At 30.5% G+C, this 8,394-nt stretch overlaps 1 long non-coding RNA gene across 1 annotated transcript; it reads left to right on the forward strand.

Moving 5' to 3' along the window:
- Positions 1 to 1,400: 1,400 nt before the first annotated feature.
- Positions 1,401 to 8,382, forward strand: LOC111088895. Its single transcript, XR_002613270.1, has 5 exons — positions 1,401 to 1,481; positions 2,113 to 2,275; positions 2,585 to 2,685; positions 5,683 to 5,786; positions 7,484 to 8,382. It is a non-coding gene; the product is annotated as an uncharacterized LOC111088895 (long non-coding RNA).
- The last annotated feature ends 12 nt before the right edge of the window (positions 8,383 to 8,394 follow it).

Raw genomic sequence — 8,394 nt, forward strand, 5'->3', positions numbered from 1 at the left:
ATTGTAGATGTAAATATTGTAGATGTAAATAAAGAAAATTATTGGTTTGTAATCTACTTTAGAGCATATTTCTTGACCTTTGAAAAAAATTAGAAATGAAATATGTGATATAAAATTCTTCATTGCAAATAATATCTTGGAATTTAATCAAATCGTGCATGAGACATTAATAGGTGTTGTTTGTGTTGTTAATATATCTGGAATAAACTTAGGCTAAGGATTAAAGGCATAAACCCTTACCAGGATGAAAAACTGATATTCCCCATTAACCTTTACCAGGTTGAAATATTATTACTGATATTCTCCATTAACCTTTACCAGGTTGAAATATTATTACTGATATTCTCCATTAACCTTTACCAGGTTAAAAGATTATTACTGATATTCTCCATTAACCTTTATAAGGTTAAAATATTATTACTGATATTCTCCATTAACCTTTACCAGGTTGAAATATTATTACTGATATTCTCCATTAACCTTTACCAGGTTGAAAGAATTTCACAGATATTCTCCATTAACCTTTACCAGGTTGAAATATTATTACTGATATTCTCCATTAACCTTTACCAGGTTAAAAGATTATTACTGATATTCTCCATTAACCTTTACAAGGTTAAAATATTATTACTGATATTCTCCATTAACCTTTACTAGGTTAAAATATTATTACTGATATTCTCCATTAACCTTTACCAGGTTGAAAGAATTTCACAGATATTATTCTCATTAACCTTTACCAGGTTGAAAGATTATTACTGATATTCTACATTAACCCTTACCAGGTTGAAAGATTATTACTGATATTCTCCATTAACCCTTACTAGGCAACAAGACTTTCACTGATATTCTACATTAACCCTTACCAGACCAAAAGACTGTTACTGATATTCTACATTAACCCTTACCAGACCAAAAGACTGTCACAGTTATTTTCAGATTTTGTTTTCTTCTCATGGTGAGAATATTAACCAAATTGCTTGAAACTTAGTACAAACATACTAAATAGTTTTTACTTCAAAAAATTTCTATCATTTTGATGTTGTGAAACCCTTTTGAAAATTTAAAAATACATCCTTTGGTCTTAGAATTTCAGTTATTTTCTTGTTGATTGCAGTAGTCATCACTTCAGACTATAAATGGTAAAGATTTATTGGTGGCCTAGGACCTCATCTTTCAAGTACATTAGTCAAACTAATTAATGTCATAAACATTCTCATCTTTGATTAATGTGTTATGTAATTACACATTGATTGTATCCATAAGCACATTAACTATATCAAAATGGTTTTTCTTTATACTGTGGATAATTTTTAATTTAAACATTTTGCTATCTTTGTTCTGTTTGTCTTTTTTTATCATGAAACAAAACTTGCATATATAAGTTGTATTTATAGATAACAGTTAAATTACAGGAATACCACCAGAATCAAAACCCACAAGATCAGTTAGAAAATGGAAAATACAGAAGAATGTCACTGGTAAGGCTTTCAATAAGTTACATGTTACAAATAAAAAAAATGGAACCTAAACTGTTGATCAGTCTATTACTCCAGAATTATTAATGTGTAATTTTAAGTTTGTATGAATCAATTGTAATAAAGGTGCTGCATGTTCCTGTGAACGAGGATTACGTAAAGTTTTTAAGATATTTATCTTTACAGATTCAACATATTTAAAACAATGTAGTTTTTTTTCTTTCCATAATTCCACACTGGTTTCTTATGCAGTGATTGTCCACACTCTCCTAGCAATGCAAGTTTTTTATAAAACTTGCTCACCCAGTATTGAAATCATGTCTTACAATTTTGTTTATTATTTGCTTCTCCCCCTACCACTAGTAACTTGGTAAGTATGAGCACTTCAAATGCTAAAAATCGAGTTTCATTACCCACAGTGGAGAAAACACGTAGTTCATTGTGTAGCTTTCTTCTTAACAACAAAAAAGAAAGTTTTATTTTAGTACAAAACTATTAATTTACAAGATTTTTTAATTTTAATGCAAGATAGTTTTAAATTTCAGTAAAGAATTGTTATTTTACAGTATTTATTTAGTTCACTACAGAAATATTGTTTCTAACAGTTTTATTTTATGAGGTTTTCTATTTCCAGAAATCACTAAGTATCAGAGCTTAGAGCCCGTCCTGATAAAAGATATTTTAGCCAAAGCTTCACCTGGTGTTTTTAAAGTGTGTGGCTTTGTTATTGGAGTTGATCCTCCTGTCGACCCTGTTGAAGAGTTTTTACACTTGTACTGTCCAGTATGCAATTACATGTAAGTAACCATACTTCTGATTTAACTTGTTTCATTTCAACAACAACTTTTCATATTCTGCATTTTATTCTTTCACATCTGTCAGAGGGGTGTAGTCACAGTTTTATATTTTACAACATTCTGTGTGTAGGATGCTTGCAAGGTGTATATACTTATCGTAACATAGTTACATCCTTGTATGGAGGATTATTCATTTTTTCAGCACAATTTTCAAAAGCCAGATTGTGTTGTTTGATAAGTTTATTCATGTTTCAATTTTAAAGTGACTGTTGATCCTAGAACATAAAATGTTTTTTGTCTCTTTTTCAGATCAGAAGATATCAAGTGTAATGTTGGCTATTTTCGAGAAGAAAATGGAGTTCGTTTGTACTCTTGTCCCCAGTGTGCAAACGTGCCTTCCACATCATCTAGTAATTTTTTTATCTTAATACGTGTATTGAATTTGAGTGATCTTATAGCTGTCTTCAGTACACAAGTGTTCCTGCTATGTCATTCACTATTTTTAACCGTATGCATACATGTGGGTCAAGGTGCAGATGTCATGACCTTTCTATAGAGTTACATTCAAAATTTCATTAAATATCTTTATTATTAATGTATGCCATTAAACTTGGCATCCAAATGCAGCTTATAATTTAAATTTCAATACTATACAAGTTTTAATTTATTAATTTCAAAAGGAAATATTTAGATATATTCTTCACTCCTTTTATTCTACTCCTATGTTAATATTTTGAGTTTGACACTTCTAGATACCACTAAATTATAACATAAATTTCTAGCCTCTTAACATTACTGATATCTCAACAAGAAAGTCAAACCAACATGCTGTACTCTTCTTATCACAATCTGTCTTTCAGTTCTCTCTCTCACATTGCTATTAGTCATGCTTATAACCAATAGGAAAAGCAAGTTGTACACTGCATAAACCACATGATCTGTTGTTGTTTTTAAAGTCACTAATTTGGCTCAGTGAACTTCGACTGAAGATGTAGATGTGACAAGTAATTAATTATTTCTAACCTATTTATTGATAAGTTACAGCAGTCTTTGTACACTTTAAGTTAGTAAGTGATAAGTTTTTGGTTTTATAATATTCATATTTGATAGCTGCAAGAATAATTTATAGATGAGAAACATGTTAGTAAAACATGGGTTATGAAAGTAGGTTTTGAATACAAGCTGACCTAGAGCTAAGATCTAAATTATTTTATCCATATTTTTATTTATTTTCCAAAAGTAACTAAAATGTAAAAATAAGTTATAGAAGAAAACTAAAATGAATGAATGAATTTATTTTTTTCTTCTGTGATCACTTCTCAAAGAACATGTAATCAGTTGTCACTTTGTTTACCCTAAACTCTCTGCATTTCCCCTGGGTGATTTATTTCTTGTCGTGGTAGATAAACACGATTGAAATGAAGAATAAAATTAAAGGAAAACAGTCATGAAAAATTAAAAGGCCTAAAGCTCTTAAGATAGCTAATTGTAGTTACCTGTTACAATCTCCAATCAGTCTAGAAAAACAAAACTTTTTGGTTTTATTTCATGGTTTTTCAACTTTTGTTACAGTTAGTGTTAGGGTAGAGAAAATAAGATATAATGTACAAAGTTCTACCAAAAAAACTTACAATATTCATGTACAAAGTTCTAGGGCTTCTGCAAATGAAAGAATAATAAAACTAATATGGAAAGAAGTATTTGTATTTTAAGCATAAAAAAATCACCTTTCACTCAGACTGAGTTACTAAAGGCCCTGTAAGTTCACAGATAAATCTTTAGTAAAAATACATTATTCAAAAGTCTGATTTTTTTCATGTAAAGCAGACTTGTAGTGTGTACTAAAAAGTTGGCAAGTGTTGTGAAAATACACTTGGTTCCTTCAAAGTTACAGTAAGCATTAATTCTTTAACTTAGGTGTTGGTCCAATGGAACAACCTGTGCACATAGGGTTAAAAAATTACATTAGATGTGTTTGTCTTACAGTGATTTCAAAGTAAATATTTACAGACTTAATAGTTTTGTAAATATGAAAATTGCAGAAATGAAAGTGATATTAAAAGTATTTAGACTAATCTCTTTTACCTTGTAATGGATAAATAGTAATAGTTGTATCTTGTAATGGATAAACTAATAGTTGTATCTTGTAATGGATAAACTAATAGTTGTATCTTGTAATAGATAAACAGTAATATTTATGTCTTGTAATGGATAAACAGTATTAGTTGTATCTTGTAATGGATAAACTAATAGTTGTATATTGTAATGGATAAACAGTAATAGTTGTATCTTGTAATGGATAAACAGTAATAGTTGTATCTTGTAATGGATAAACAGTAATAGTTATGTCTTGTAATGGATAAACAGTAATAGTTGTATCTTGTAATGGATAAACAGTAATATTTATGTCTTGTAATGGATAAACAGTAATATTTATGTCTTGTAGTGGATAAACAGTAATAGTTGTATCTTATAATGGATAAACAGTAATAGTTATGTCTTGTAATGGATAAACAGTAATATTTATGTCTTGTAGTGGATTAACGGTAATAGTTGTATCTTGTAATGGATAAACTAATAGTTGTATCTTGTAATGGATAAACAGTAATAGTTATGTCTTGTAATGGATAAACAGTAATATTTATGTCTTGTAGTGGATTAACAGTAATATTTATGTATTGTAATAGATAAACAGTAATAGTTGTATCTTGTAATGGATAAACAGTAATAGTTGTATATTGTAATGAATAATCAGTAATTGATTTCTGTGATTTAAGTCAGTCTGAGTGTAGATTGTAACAAGAAACTTCAACCACTGCTGACTATATGGTTAAGGTTGGCCTGAGGCCTCGGTTTTTCTATCTTTCTGAAAGATATGGTTTTTTACATTTGTTACAGAAATTCTCTAATGTAAAAAAATTGCACAATACCTTTTTGCACATCTTTTCTCAATAATATCGTTGTGATAACTTTAAAAAGATTTAAGTTTTGCTTAATGAACTGTAGTCAGATACTGTGTAAGTATTTGTTGTCATAAGTTTGTTATTGATTTCATGGATTAAGGTAAATTTGTTTGTGGTCATCTGTGTGTTGTGCCACGTTTGAATCTCTGGTTATATAATGAAATATGTTTAACTGAGAGATAACAAAATACATGTATAGACAGATATACAGGAAACAGATTCTTTCCAAAGATGTTGGTCATCTTTAGGAGAGGAAGTAAGGAAAGGGTTTAATTATAGAGCTGAGTGGAAACTAGATAAATGATGCTACTGCCATAATATTTAGGAAACCAAGTTGTTTCTTTTTTGGAAGTAAAATATTGCATTATTTAAGAAACCTGCTTAATGTTTGTACCTCATGGGATATGTTTTGTAACTATATATGTTTATTGTTTTGTCATAAAGGTGCTGTCAAGCCTCTTCCTCAGCTGGAATATACCTTTCTATTAAAACTACAACTCAGGGATAAATCTGGTCAACTAGAAGCATTTTTGTGGGAGAAACATGCTGTTGTTAGTTACTTACAACATGTTTATTGACAAGTATGTTAGTTACTTACAGCATGTTTATTGACAAGAAGTATGTTAGTTACTCCATGTTTATTGACAAGAAGTACTGTAAGTAACTAACATACTTCTTGTCAATAAACATGTTGTAAGTAACTAACATACTTCTTGTCAATAAACATGTTGTAAGTAACTAACATACTTCTTGTCAATAAACTAATGTCATTTCACATCTGTTTCTAAAGCATTGTTGTATAGAGAAGTAATATCTTGTAACTGCAAAACACTGGTTGTATGGAGGTAGCTGTAACTGCAAAACACTATTGTATGGAGGTAGCTGTAACTGTAAAACTTGTATAGAGAGGTAGCTTGTAACCGTAAAACTCTTATATAGAGAGGTGGCTGTAACTGTAAAACTGTTGTATGGAGTGGTGGTTGTAACTGTAAAACACTGTTGTATAGAGTGGTGGCTGTAACTGTAAAACACTGTTGTATGGAGTGGTAGTTGTAACTGTAAAACTTGTATAGAGTAGTGGCTGTAACTGTAAAACACTATTGTATAGAGAGGTAGCTTGTAACCATAAAATTCTTATATAGAGAGGTGGCTGTAACTGTAAAACTGTTGTATGGAGTGGTGGTTGTAACTGTAAAACACTGTTGTATAGAGTGGTGGCTGTAACTGTAAAACACTGTTGTATGGAGTGGTGGTTGTAACTGTAAAACACTGTTGTATAGAGTGGTGGCTGTAACTGTAAAACACTGTTGTATGGAGTGGTGGTTGTAACTGTAAAACACTGTTGTATAGAGTGGTGGCTGTAACTGTAAAACACTGTTGTATGGAGTGGTGACTGTAACTGTAAAACTGTTGTATGGAGTGGTGGTTGTAACTGTAAAACACTGTTGTATAGAGTGGTGGCTGTAACTGTAAAACATTGTTGTATAGAGAGGTAGCTGTAACTGTAAAACACTGTTGTATGGAGTGGTGGCTGTCACTGTAACAGCCTGAATGTAAGACAGCTGACTGTATGTCTAAGAAAACAAAGGGTAATATCTGCTGTATCTTGTACTAGTAAGGCCATCAAACCAACTGTGGTATGATAGATGTATATCGGTATAGGTGCAGTATGTATGTGATCAGCTTTCATAAACAACTTGTATTATTGTGTAAACCAGATTAAGGAAGTGAAGTTTATTTAAGCCATTTACACATTTACCTGTCTGTTATGTGGAGTTCAGTTTCTTCTTTCATAAGTTTTTTTATTCTGTGTGTTGGTTGTCCAAAAAGTATCTCATCTAGTTCAAAACTAATGTAATTTTTTATTTCATTCCCTCACTTATACATAGGTTTAAAAAAATGTTGTTACATTTCCAATCAAAGTCCGATATCCAATGACAAATTACTTGACTTTTACTGCTCAAACAAAACAGAAAACCATCTGAATTACATTGTGCACAATTGGCTTATTTTTTGTATTGGTTATTGAAATTAAAAGTTATAATAAAAATTTGAATGTAACCCTGTTAAAAGCTGGTGACAGGTAAACTTTGACCCCCCTGTCCAGTTTCATATGTATTTTATTTAAATGTTTTCTTAAAAAAAATGCATATTAAAACCCAGCTCGACAATCAAAATCTTGTATAGGTATGTTACAGTAATCCATAACAGTTTGTAAGATATAAAATTTTTCAACTCACCACAGGAGAATTTCTTCGGAGGGGTGAAACCTCGTGAATTGCTAGAAAGTGACATGACATCTATTTCTAAAATCCGGCAATACCTTCAGAAAATCTGCATTCGATCAGGTCCAAAAACTACATCGACGAATAAGAGTCGAACATTCCCGCTATTGGAGTGTATTATTGTGTCTTATGAATGTAACTCAAATATAAGACATGCCATTCAACATACAGCTCTCAAATTAGAGCTTCTAGAGTAGAGTGTTATATTTTTAACAGAATAATGGAGATATACTGTTTCATGAAACTTTGTAATTTATCTCAAACGAGAACATTCTGAGGTAGTTCATTATTTATATACCATTTGTTGAAGATTTAGTTGATTTTAAGTAAGTAATGTTACTGTATTGTCAAGAGATTATACTAAATCCTGTAAAAAACGTTTTGTAAAAACATGTTATATAGCCTAGAACATACATTACTGGTCTGAAAAAATATGACACTTATAAGAAACATACATTGTTACCCTTAAGGTATTTGACTCTTGACAGGAAACATACATTGCTATCCTAAGATCTTTGACTCTTTAACAGAAAACATGCATTGTTATCCTAAGATACTTGACTCTTAACAGGAAGGATACACTGTTACACTTAAGGTTTTTGACTCTTGACAGGAACATTATCCTAAGATATTTGGCTCTTGATAAGAAACGTACATTGTCACTCTTAAGATACTTGACTCTTTAACAGAAAACATGCATTGGTATCCTAAGATACTTGACTATTAACAGTAAGGATACATTGTTACACTTAATATATTTGACACTTGACAGGAAACATGCATTGTTACACTTAATATATTTGACACTTGACAGGAAACATGCATTGTTACACTTAATATATTTGACACTTGACAGGAAACATGCATTGTT

Source organism: Limulus polyphemus, unplaced genomic scaffold (genome assembly GCF_000517525.1).
Source record: "Limulus polyphemus unplaced genomic scaffold, Limulus_polyphemus-2.1.2 Scaffold4676, whole genome shotgun sequence".
Classification (NCBI taxonomy): Eukaryota; Metazoa; Arthropoda; class Merostomata; order Xiphosura; family Limulidae; genus Limulus; species Limulus polyphemus.